Here is a 13,913-nt window from a genome sequence, read left to right on the forward strand (position 1 = left end):
AACCATACCTTTTAAATGAGGTGCTCAAACTGCTCTCCGAACACTTGTTGGCAATGAGCTAGTCTATTATAAAAAAACCTACTGCAGTCACATTTTGAAGCATCTCGGGTGTAATTCTTCTTGCTTCTTCTAATAAACGATTTGTCAGCTCCTCAATGTTGGCTGGTTTAGTTTTTATACACATTATCTTTTAAGAAGCCCCACAAAAAGAAATCTAGTGGATTAAGATCCGGTGACCTAGCCGGCCACTCAACGGTACCCCTGCGACCAATCCAACGGTTAGGAAAACACTTTATCTAACAGATTGCGCACCCGCAAATAGTAATGGGGCGGTGCTCCATCTTGCTGAAACCATACTGCATTAAAATTTGCCCCAAGAAGAGCACGCACTGCTGGCAAAATGTTATTTGTCAACATATTGAAATAAAATTTCGCCTGTTAGATTTCCATCTATCACAAACGGTCCTACAATGTTATTGTTTTATTATTCCAGCCCACATATTCACTTTGTGAGGCCTTTTGTGTGTGGCCTTCTATCATCCAGTGTGGATTATGGTCGGCCCAGTAACGGCAATTATGCCTATTAACTTGTCCATTAACAAAGAATGTAGCTTCATCTGAAAACAATATCGAACTTAAAAAATTTTGAATTTCGTCACACTTTCTCATCATTATTTCGCAAAATTCAGTCTTCGATCAAAATCATCCTCTGCAAGTTCTTGGGTTAGGGTGTTACTTTAAAAGGGTGATACTTGTTTTTGTGTAAAACATTCAACACTGAGGTATGGCTCATATCAAGATCTTCTGCAAGCCACTCTGGCCGAGGTGCTGGGATTTTCAACAAATGTTTGGAGTACATCCAAAGATTTTTGTTCATTTGTTGCCAATTTAGGCCTGCCACTTCTTTCGCGATCTTTGACTGTTCTAGTTTATTCAAATCTTTTTACTGTCTTAAATACTGTTGACTTAATAATTGGGGGTCGATCAAGAGAAAAGTGTCATTAAACAAATGCGCTGTTTCTTCATAGGGGACGAACTAGATATCCATACCCACGCATCATAAGCAGCGTGATTCTCTCAAACTCACTAAGTGACATTGCTTTTAAAACTAGTAGAATAAAATGTAAACACTTAAGTAAAAAAATTTTATAACTATCGCAGTACCTTCTAGTGAAGACTTTCAAACTTTATCTTACGTGGACGAAATTATAAGGAAGACTAAAAACCAAGCTGATATTAAAATACAAAACTGTGGAGTTTTGCTGTGACAGTACTGTTTGTATTGCCTAAACCAGTTTATGTTTGCCTGAGATAAAAGGGCTAGAGGGGACTGGACCTTGACCTCATGTTGATAAGGAGTTTACGGTGGTATTATTGAATACTCTCAGTTTCTTGAAGACAAGACAGGAAAACCCCTATTTACTGTTATCCAACAAATGTAGAGGTAAAAAAAAATAATGTTTTGTTGGAAATTGTTTTTTTCAAATTTACATAACCGACATAAAACATACTACTGAAGTAAATTAGTTACTTAGTTACTTCACAAGTACAAAAATTACTAAATTTCTTTGTCATGAAATTCATATGGCCCGTTACTCTGGATAGGGTCAACCTTTTTAAGTGCAGTTTGCGGTAATGAGTTTTTTCTTTACTAGACCTTTAATTTGGATACCAAACTCGGCCTATGCTTACATTTAAGATTTTTCGTCCGACTCCTCACGGGCCGTCCCCCTGAAAAGATAAAATGTCCGACTGTCTCAAAAACTAGGTTCTTAATACAAGTGGTGATGTACCAAATTTAATTTGTATAAGTGAAGCCATACAAAATTAGTGAAAGCGTTTCCATACTTTTTCTCCACCCTGTATACTTTTAAATAATTATATATTTTTACAAAATAAAAATACTAGATACCAAAAAGAAATTTAAGAGGTGCAAAATTATTATTTATTAATCCAATAAAAAATTAATATATGTTACTCCAAATTTGCGGTACATTTCATAATTTTAATAGTAGGCCTAGTATTGTAACATGATACTACTACTACGAATACAACTTTGACAGCGACTGTTGAATCATTCATAAACTTGTGGCCATCACCTTGATGGAACCAACGTACAGACAAGAACAGGCCTCAGAGATGTCTAGATGTAGTGGGTAGCAATCCATTAGTTCTGATGTATGATGTTCCAACAGGTGAGAGAACGAATATTTCGTGACATCTAGAATTGAGGGAACTCATGAATTTAAAAGGCATTGTCATATTTTACACAAGATTTTTTAATATTACTGTCTTATTCAGTATATATTAAAAAATATTATCTCACAAGTCTATTAATATCTCATTATATGCAAAATTCAATTTCATTTCACCATATGCTGCGTGCGACAAGGATTCAAACATGATTCAAATTAAACTGGCACTAAACAGCCGTTGACAGCTATAGTTCGATAAACTTTCTGAAATATCTGTTTATATTTAAATTTTATCAATAATAAGTAAACAGTGCTTGATCGGTAGTGTAATGCAGATAGTATAAAATAACGATATTTTGGAATGTTGCATAGCCTTAATAAGGATTTCCCCCTCATACCGAAAGTACATAAGAAGTAGGTAGGACTTCCCCCTAGGTCGTAATAGACTTTTCAGTCCTACCTATGTGTGTATTTTCTTCATCAGGAAAAGGCAAACTCAACTATGTCAACACGATTTTTACCAAAATAGATTTCCGAGAACTAGATAATCGAACGTATATAGTATTTTGATCTAGGCAATATGGCAAGCTAAACTGCGACATAGTAGGTAAGTGATATAATAATTAAGTTAAACACTGACCATGAACTTAAATAACATCTACCTAATGTATGCCTACTTACGTTTTAAAATTTTTACAGGACTACATCATATTACATCATAATTGCTTTTACTAAGTAATACAAGGACTTAGGTTCTAAATATTGCGTGCAAAGCCGCGGGTAACAGCTAGTATTACTATAAATGTCTCGTTTTATAATTTTGTATTTAAAGAAACAAGTTAAGCTATCCAAATAATTTGATATATACCTATTTTAAAAATGTATCAACCCTTCAAATATTATGTGTAGATTATAAAAATGTCATAAAATCTCGTAGATAATAATGATATTTAATGTGAAAATATGGAATATAGTTAAGTAAATTAGAAATAGATAGTTTTTTATTTTGATTAATTGTAAGTTATCGTGTCTATGTTTTATGTCTATGTGTGTCATAGAAATAATTTCAGCATAAAGCAATAATGTGCATTTGTCACGAAATGGTCGTACGCGATGGAAAGTGAATGCCATAAACATTATTGAAATTACTGGTTCTAAAATACACATGTTTCAATACTCACGAATCGACGCGGATTCATTCAGTGATCATCATTTCCGTGCAATTAGGATTTCGTTAACGAGTTTCAAAATTAGTATTGCACACGCAATGTGCAGTTGACTGCTTAGGTTGCTCCTGAAATATCAATATCCCTGTTTTTTATGTTAAACTTATCGTTCATTAAATGATGATCGTTATGAATCATTGTCCACTGGATTTGAGAGTAATGTGATATCGTGCGTTTGATATATAAACTCTGGGACGTAGGGCTATGCTGGATAACATATGGTTTCCGATTTTCCGTTATCGCAATGCAATACAGAGGAATTTCCATATCTGAGGTCGTTCTATCCAGTGTCATCATTACATTCATTCTCCTATTAATCCTATCTATTATCATTTTTGGCGCTTTTGAATACCATGATCAGAATAAATCATAGGTTATCAAAATAGTTATAAACCTTTGGACATAAATGTTAAGATTGCAGGTCTTCTACAAACTAAGCTTACGTTTTGATGGAAAAAAATATTAGTTCATTTATAATTTGAGTTGATATAATTTATAAATATTGGTAAAAACGTAAATAACTTATAAATATACTATGGCAAGTAGAACCTAAAATAAAAAGGTAATACACAACGTGTTCTCACTTAAGGTTGGAATGATATTTTCTTGTGTTAAACAACGAAGATAGACAGACGCTAGCAGATGAACGTAACGGACTGAAATTTTCACTCAAAACATTGTTAACCTTAACAATGTTAATTCTAACAAATCTCATTACGTAACTCGAATCTTAGATATTTTGTAAATCATTGTTTGCTAAACATAAAAACCAACGTGTCAAACAAAAAATGGACAACATGATATAACATGGATAGTAGTAGGCTACTGTAAATACTGTATGAGTTTTTAAGTACATATCTAGAGTCCAAGTATAATACAGTTATATTATTACTTATCAAAGTATTTAAAAAGGTTATATATTTGCTACATCGTTTGTTCATAAGAAGCCAACTTTTTTGGAATGGTAATTGTTCAGTAAATAGAATAAGTTTTTGTTAAATATATCGTATTTAATTTTAAATTTGTATAGTAATTTAATTTTATACATTAACAAACTATTTAATTTAACTTTATAGACATTGCGATATTTCCATGAATCTGTTATATAGAGTTCCAAGGTTTGCGATAATCTTTCGTTTTAGGTACAGAGAATCAGATTAAATCATGCTTATCAGGTATTTCTATTTTTTCGTATCGGACACGGGAATACCCCTAAAAGGCGAGTGACAGACGGAACAATAATGGTGCACCTTTCAACACTTAAACATCTAGTACAAAATACAAATTAAAGCCTCAGTAGGATCATAGTTTACTTAGCTCGTTTATCGAATACACTTTCCACTTAGGTGTAGTCCGAAAACATACCGTGTTTACAAAAATATAACATAAATGCTTTATTTTCATACATCGCCTATTAAAGAAACTGAAAAAAATGTTAAACTTCTACTTATTGAGACATTATGGAGGGAAATATCAGAGATTTACTGACGTAAAAACTGTCTCGAACAGAATAACAAACCTTTCACTTCCTGACAGAGAATGTTGGTTTTGTGTGATCGCTACTCGCCTTGTAAACACAGTCTGCGTTTTTACTCTAAACAGATCTGTTCCACTTCGTGACAATCAGTTTCATTCTTGAAATTTTTGTACGAGAGAACTTATTTAAATGTCCCTCTTAAATATTAATATCCTGCTTTTAAAGGATTTGAACAAATGTTTGAGTTTTATAAATATTTTTTTCTGTTAATTGTTATATTATATATATATATATATATATATATATATATATATATATATATATATATATATAAAATATATAATTCTTTACATATTAAAATCGCTCACTTGGAGACATTTTTGCTCATTTCACAGGTGTTTTCCCGGTATATGTGGTTGCCTACATACAATGAAAATGTCAAAATTTAAACTAGTTTACAATCTTGAAGTGGCATTATAATCTGAAAAAATGCTTATTTAGGATTACATACAGAATAATTATAAAAAAACGTATGAGGACTATTTACATCATATAGTGGTACTTTTATTCTAATGAGTGGGTTAATAAGACTTTAACAATAACCATAAATTATAACCAAAAATAAATAACCATAACTGTCGATGTCACTGTAATAGTTATAGTATAGAAATATTTTAATTTTTTTATATGATTTATTCCAATATAATAATTATTTAAACTCGATACATTCTAATATGCTCGAAACCTTTCGGAATATTTTGAGGAACATTTAACTAAAAAATACCTCAAGATTTGAAACAAGTCCATGGTTGATTTAAATGTAATGCATCCTTCCAAATCTAAATTTTTTATAGGCCGTTTTAAATATCCTCCACTATATTGAAGTTACAATGTTCTGTATTTTACTCTTATGATCCAAATATCAAGGTTATTTTGGATATTTTTTGTGTTTTAACAGTTAATTGGCCACATCTTGCATCTATATTGTGAGTTTGTTGAAGAACTGTTCTCATTTGGAGTATTAGAATTTTTGTGAGTAATTTATACTGTATTAATTCCTGACATGACCATTACATGCTTACATTCTTCCCTAATTTTCTTCTAATGATAGTGGTGAGAATTTTAACTCTGAGACGTACATGCACTGTTATAATTACATGTAAAAAGGATTTCCTCTCACATGTTTCAAGGGGCTTCCCAAGGATTGTGACAATGTTTTTCTAGAAGTTACGAGCAGATTAAATATACGCGTGACATTTTCCTCTTAATTGGAAAAGTAAACTGGAATAATATTTTTAAATGCCACAGTTGTTTACGATATATTATTTCATTACAGATTTTATTATTTTTTTTAATAACCTATGAAAAGATTTTTAAATAATAGATAATCTTGAAATATCAAAGTTTTTAAATTTAGCATGTTGGATACACCAATAGTATAGTATTAATGTCAACCATATTACTCATGTTATAACTTTATAAAGTACTAAACCCACACAGAATAAATAAAATACAGCAAAGTTTTCTTTCAATTGCGTCCTTGCATATTGTCAAAAGTGGAATGTTTTTGTTGGGGAAGCCTTTGCTGTGAAGAATGTTTAATTTCACACAGGGTTGCAATTAACAATGGAGAAATATTTCTTCGTAATTCAGCGTTTTTACATTCATTTTACAAATGGAAATGAATGTCCCTTTTAGAATAATTATCCGGTCTCTTTGCAAAACGCACCGCATTTAAACCTTTGTTTTTTTTCAATATTAAACTTAATTTGTACAATCAAAGCTGAAAATGCTTCGCTAAAATAAATTTATAACTTAATTAAAAAGTAAAATGTTTGTAACTTAATAATAGTCCTTTTTCAATAACCAATGAAATTTATTAATGTAATGAATAAATCTATTGAGAAATACTCATTACCATTTATAGGCCAAATTATAATGAACGATTTCTGGGAACGCCTGAAATGGTTTTTACTTAGCAATGATCTCCCTGATTAATCTTGTGGAGAGGTTTCACATGTACTGTCATTGATAAGTATCGTTAGGATCAGATTGGATGGTTATCACTAATTATTTGTATGATTATTTTTATCTTTGAATTTTAATTTAATGTATTACATATTTGTACGTCTTAAATATGTTTTACTAAGATTGACTGAATAAGTATTACTTATGAAATTATCTCATCAATTTCTCTCATGAAGGAAAAAGTAAAACGTACGTTCTAATTAACGTATTCTGGTCTACTTACTGAAATGGTCATTACCGGGAAGTGATGTCACCGAATTTTCTTCTAAGGAAAAGTACCATATACTTTCTAATGGTAAGAATTGCTAAGAATGGCTGAAATTACAATAACTGAACGATAATATAAGCTATAGTTCTATCGATTTAGTGTAAGATATACGTTATGGCTAATACATTATTGTATCTGTGACTCTCTCCATTATGTATTATCAATAAATAAGTTGTTCAGGTTGCTAGGACGAACATCAATGATTAATAATATTATGTTTCTCATAGGAGAATGTCACACCAGCATGTTAACGAGACACGCTGTTGACGCAACTGTTTGTGAATTTGTCCCAATTAATTATGCTCCTTTAGGTAAATGACGTATCCTAAAGTGAAATTTCATTCTCATTCCACAAATATGAAACATTGGTTCTTTCAGAATTTGGTGTGACGAGTAGGTTTGGTGAAACGCAGTACTATTCAGTTCCTTTAAACAAAACAAGGTTTGCGTTTATTTGTCTTTTAATTTAAAATTATTGTTTAGAGCAGGCAAATATAACTTAGAAGAATAACAAATAAATATTTCCAAACCTTTAGAAATAAATTTGGTTCCACTTAGACGAACCCAACGTCAAAGTTTAAAAATCGGTATAGTACCTACTTACGTAAGGAGTGATGTTCTATTTCTATATCTAATTCTCTAATTTAATAGTAATAGAAGATTTCTACGCATCACCTAGCTATGGTGGGAAGGGGTTGATTCAATGTGAATGTTGAGTTCAGCTCCAGTTCCTTCCCCTTTGTGCTGCTTCTAGATGCCAGTTTGTAGTCAAAATATTTCTGATGTTGCAACGAATCAGAGTTCAATTCGAGGTTCTTCAGCACTGACAATTTTTATCACATAAGACGAACATTACAGCAAATATCCAGGAGTCAAGTCTGTGACAGTTTCACGCTACAGACGCCTCACTAAGTGAGCGGGGGTTAAATTCAAAATTCTCATTAATAGAACTAGTTTAAAAAAGTTTTTGATCCACATTAAAATGGTCGTAACATCTAAAATTGTATCTATTTAAATTTGATGCCTTCTCATAATATATAATATGCTTATATGTAATATAAAAGTCTATAATATCTTTCGAAAAGAAAACTGATTAACTAGTAATAGTACGAGAGTAACAAGAATTAACCAATTTACTTATTTTTTTAGTGAAATCTCATAAAGTTTTCATTTCAAAAAAATCTATTTCAATATAAGCTTTGAAATACAGCGCTTGAGACTTAAAAAAGGTTTTGAAGTTAATCTACATTTGTATAGCGTAGTATACATGATAGCCAGTCTCCAATTCATGACGTCATTATCACTGTATATAACACTTAACTTAGTAAGTAATACCTATTATAGCGTACTTCATAATATAAAAACGAGTTTGACTTCTTTTTTGAGCTTGGGTGAATTAAAAAAAAATTATTATCCAAAAATGTATATTTTTATGAAGTTTGTTTACACTTCATAAATATATACATTTTTGGATAGATTTCTCATATGTACAAAATATTTTTCCCACGATAAATGTTCCTATCGCTGCATCCTTAATTACAGGCATACTCTTATTCTTCACTGCTCTGGAATGCGTGGCATTTACTAAGTAGCTTAAAGACAATCGAGATTCCATTTTATTAAAGCTTAGGGTCATCCAAATGATGTATGCTCTGTCATTGGTGCCTGCTATAATAATACCAATAACAGTAGGTAAAAAATAAATAAAAGCTTAGTGATTGAAATTTCCTAGTAATACTTTAGAATATTTAATATTTCAAATTAATTTAGGAAACTAAAATATTTCAATTATTACATTGCTTCTTGCAATATTCAAAACTAATTATTTCTAAGATATTAAACATTCGGCATATTTTAATACAAAGTATTAAGCACATTTACTTGTACAGTACATGTACACCAAATGTGTAGCTTTTAAACTTTAACATACTTTTAACTGGTTAGTTTTTCTTTGTTGTATAGTACTTAATGTTTTGAGTATGAAAGAGATAGTAAAGAGATTGAGTAAATTAATTTTCCTTCCAGCTAATTCGGAATAAGTAAGTTCATTTTGCAATATCTAAAATATTATAAATGTATTCTCAATTACTAATGTACACAATAGCCATAAAAATACTTAACTTTTAAGGAATATATGTTAAATATTTCCAATATTATATTGCCCTAAAGTCTGATTATGATAGGCCAAGAGGTTCTTGAGAAAAAGGTACACAAAGTCTCATACATTAGCATTAAAAGGATAGGCCATACCCTTAAAAATTTTATAATCATACCAAACAACTATAATTTACGAGTTATAGTTGAACTGAGAGGAAGTTGTAAAACTACTGCGATATTAAAACAAAATAGCGTACAAAGCTGGCTAACTTAACCTCTTTAGAGGATACATTTTAGTACAAACTTCTTTTAACGTGCCATTCGCCGGTTCTAATGGGGAAAAATCGTTTATGAAAAATCACTTATAAGTGATTAAAAATCATAATCATCTAGGGAATTTTTCGAGGAACAAAAATGTTGTCTTTTCAAAAGGTTCTTGTATACGAACGTAGCTAGCATCAGTTGTACCTTTAAGGTTTGAGAATATAATAATGTATCTACGTATTTATGTATAAAGGAAATTTGACCAAAAATGTTAAGTCCAAAAATTAAATTTGTTACGGGATATATTTCTACATGATACAATTAACTCAAATATTGTTAGGGTTCATTTAGTTAGAGTTCATAGCAGCTTTCAATTAATAACAGTTCCTGTGAGCTAGAGAGTTACTTCAACACAAGAGTGAGCTATAAATAAATCTTGACCCCAACTTGTATGGTTGACCCTAAGTGCGTATGTTTTTTTAATTTTCAAGATATTGTGCCTCCTTACATAACTTTTCTTCCAGCTTCTCGAGAGACAGGATTCGATAAATCTTGGCCAATTCTAAATAAAATTTAATGATAAGAGCACTCTTATAAATAAGAGTTAATGATATTATGTGTTGTATAATAAAACATATGTGATTTTGTTAAAAATTTTACATAATAAACGATTGTACTTTCCTAATCTTTAGACACTTATTCATACTTATGACACTTACATAAAATGTAACTACATATTCTTCTTTGCCGACACAATGAAGCTATGGGTATCAGTATGCAACTATATACGAAAAGAAGTTTTCGGTGAAAACATGTATAATGAATTAATGCAGCAAAGAAAAAGTTGAGATGTTGAGTTACACTCCATTTGCCTCGAGCTCGAGTTGGGAACTGGTGTATAACTGACGTCATCAGTCGAATATACATTTCACGTCGTTTCACTGTCCGGTGTAAGATTCGTGAAGTGATTTGTAGAAAGAACCAGAGTGTGTATAAAATGACATCATTTTACGTTTAGAATTTGATTTGGGATCTTGATGCGCTTAATTAGATATATGCAATTAAACGACATGTGGTAAATACATAACTTGTGGAACGAAAACGTCTCCAGAATCGGAATGACAGTTAAAATTTAGTAATAAGGAACTAAAATAATCTATACACGATTAAAATGGAGATTAAATATTTTTTAGAAGTCATTAAAAACCCCAAAATGCTTTTGCTCTTTTATGTAAAATAATATTTCTTACATATAAATGCAATAACATCAATGTATTTGACTTTAGAATTTCATATCAATTTCAAAGCTAGTATATCTAGTATTTGAAATCGTCTATTTTAAAGCCTGGTTTATTTACTTCAATATTATGAGAATGCTCTCTTTTCTATACAGAATAACATAGTTGTTTTTAATATATAAATGCATTTAACAAAGTGTAAATCATTGCTATATCGTTATTTAATAATTGGCCAACCTTTACGGAATGCAACCTGTTACGTGGATTAATTTTATATTTTTGAATATATTTTACAAAATTTGAAACTTTAACACCCTTTACATTAAAAAGCTACGTATCTCGTTTTAATTTAATTCCCATTTGCGGCAGTTTTTTTAACTTTCTATATAGTTTTAAGTTTAGACTTGTATATTGTTTTAAATATAGACAGTCAGATTAACACATGCATATCAACTATTTCTTTAATTTATATGATTTTCGACTTGCATACCCCTAAATGCAAATACCTCTAAATAACAAGTTCCATTATGGGATAATAATGATACATCACCCAACACTTAAACAAATAATACAAAATAACTTTTTTCGAACAGAATTAATAAATCACAAGTGTCATAAGTTTCATGCAAAATCTGTTCTCACATCATTCTGCATTTTACGTTAAAGTATCACAAAAGTGTTACATTCCTATCATGAATATTATAAGCCCTGCAATATATTGTTAGGCTTCTACTTATTGAGACATCACGGAGGAAAATCTCCGTTATTTATTGACGTAAAAATTCTCTCAAACAGAATAACAAAGCTTTCACTTCCTGACAGAGAATGTTTGTTTTGTGTGATCGCTACTCGCCTTGTAAACACAGTTTGCGTTTTTACTATAAACAGATCTGTTCCACTTCGCGATAATCAGTGTCATTCTTACAAATATCTTAGGAGGTAACAGAGTGAATTTAAATATATATCTTTAATGTTTATTTGTCTTGTATTATTCCAGTTTTTAAAAGTATTAAAATTTTTATACATTATGTACGAATATATTATTTTAGAGGCGATTTAGTTCACTGCAAGAGATGTCCACGGTTTCTTTTATTTGCTTGTCGCCAATGGATATTCCAAACTCTAATTTAGTCAACAATATATATATATCTTGAAATGGTATTATAATCTCAAAAAAATACTGTTAGTATGATGTATAGCATATTACAAAAGAAACTTCTAGATAATACGACTTTATGACTAGTAACAAAAACTATACTCTGTTACCAGAAACTCACTGGATTCGTAAAACAAAGAATATTTTACTATTAACGTATGGGTTTCTCTTACTTACTTCCATATCTGGTCTGAATTACCTTACAAAATTATAAATTAAACGCAAAAAAATCTGGATCAAATGTTTTAGTAAATAATTTTTCAAAAGTAAGTACAGGTACATACTGTAAAATTAAGTATGATATTATCTTTAATATTTTCAAAATGTCACTTATTAAAATCTTTTAACTTTAAATATAATAAAAACCAGTAAATTTTCTCAAGTTTACAACAATAACATCTTTTAGAGGTACTTAGGTAAGCCTAAAAATCATATATACAAAAAACTAAAAATAATCTAAAGATACTGTTTATTTATTTTTTTTACTGTTGGCTATTTTCTAAGAACCTCAATGTGAGCAATCATATTATAAGCTATAAATCAGTTATTCATAATTTTAATTAATTAATTTTTATGTCTCTCTATGGAATTTCTCAAGATACGAAAAGCTTAACTATCCGCACGATATATTAGGAACGATTTTATCTGCAGACATTAAATTTGAAAAAAGAATAATTTATACTTAGAACAATATGAGTTCGATGAAAGTGCCTGTCATTCAATAGGAAAAGATTAAAAAATAAATCTATCGCTCAGGATTGGTAGAGTTTCTCTTCTGTCTACCAGTAAAAATGTATTTTCATTCCGAGTATATCCATCATGTTTGCATGATTAAATGTGATATATACTTGGCATTCTCTGCAACTACAGTGAGACATCATACGTGATATGTTGTTTGGTGTACTTTACCTCGTTGTTATAACATCCACTGAGTTGTTCTATTTCCTTTTTCAAGCTATATCATTTGTATTAAATTTATGATTTTACTATGTTGTCTTATTTTACTAACCTCCTAGCATTTTGCCCTTTTTTACCAGGTTACATTATCTTACCTACAACGAAATCTCGAGATATGTGTACTACAGGTGAAAAACTAGTTTATGCTTATTAAAGTGGATTGATAGAAATGTTTATAAAATCTCAGAGTAAATAATAATCAGTTATGACAGTAAGACTAAACCTTCTTTGAAGCTTACGAAAACCATGGACAACAAAGAAAGAATCCTTGTACTACTAAATTGTGTAGTCAACTAGGTTTTTTAAAGTACAGGTATGTAAGGTTTGTTTGTTCCACTGTAATTTGAATATGAACTTAAACATACTTTTACATATATCTAGCTGTTACTAGCCGCTTCGTACGCAATTTTCAAAATATGGTATAACATTCTTTGTGAAAGAATCTAAGACAATATTATAGTTCTCTGTGCTAGTCTTCAAACATGAGGAGGCATATATATTGTATTTATTATTTCAGTGTACATGGGTAGGATAAATAAATTTTAATAAAAATTTCACTGATTCATCTTTCTTTAGCGATTGTGAGGGTTATACATTTCCGGTTCTATTCAATTCAGTTTCTGACAGCACAGTTGTTTCCTGCCCCCAGGCCTTGACAAAGAAAACATATAACTTAAAAGGTTCAGTCAGAAACCATCTACTTACGGCCCTTGCAATCTACGTCTATTGTATATATTTTCTGTTCTAGTATATTTTCAACGCCATAAGTAGAAATTTCCTGTTTGCGACAATAAAGAACTCAAACTTTTTACGCTGTCACAGTTGGGTTTTACAAAGACAATAATTAAATATATAGGTTAACAATACTTACTTCGGTAATTACTTTCCGGTTATGATACTTCAAGTGCAATAGATAAGTTTACTTTTTACCAATAATGAAGAATATAGCCATAATCCCGTACGAATAAAAAGTTACTGTGCTAAAAAAGTTTTAAGTTCACTACCTC

The sequence above is a fragment of the Homalodisca vitripennis genome, chromosome 6 (genome assembly GCF_021130785.1).
Source record: "Homalodisca vitripennis isolate AUS2020 chromosome 6, UT_GWSS_2.1, whole genome shotgun sequence".
NCBI classification, from domain to species: Eukaryota; Metazoa; Arthropoda; class Insecta; order Hemiptera; family Cicadellidae; genus Homalodisca; species Homalodisca vitripennis.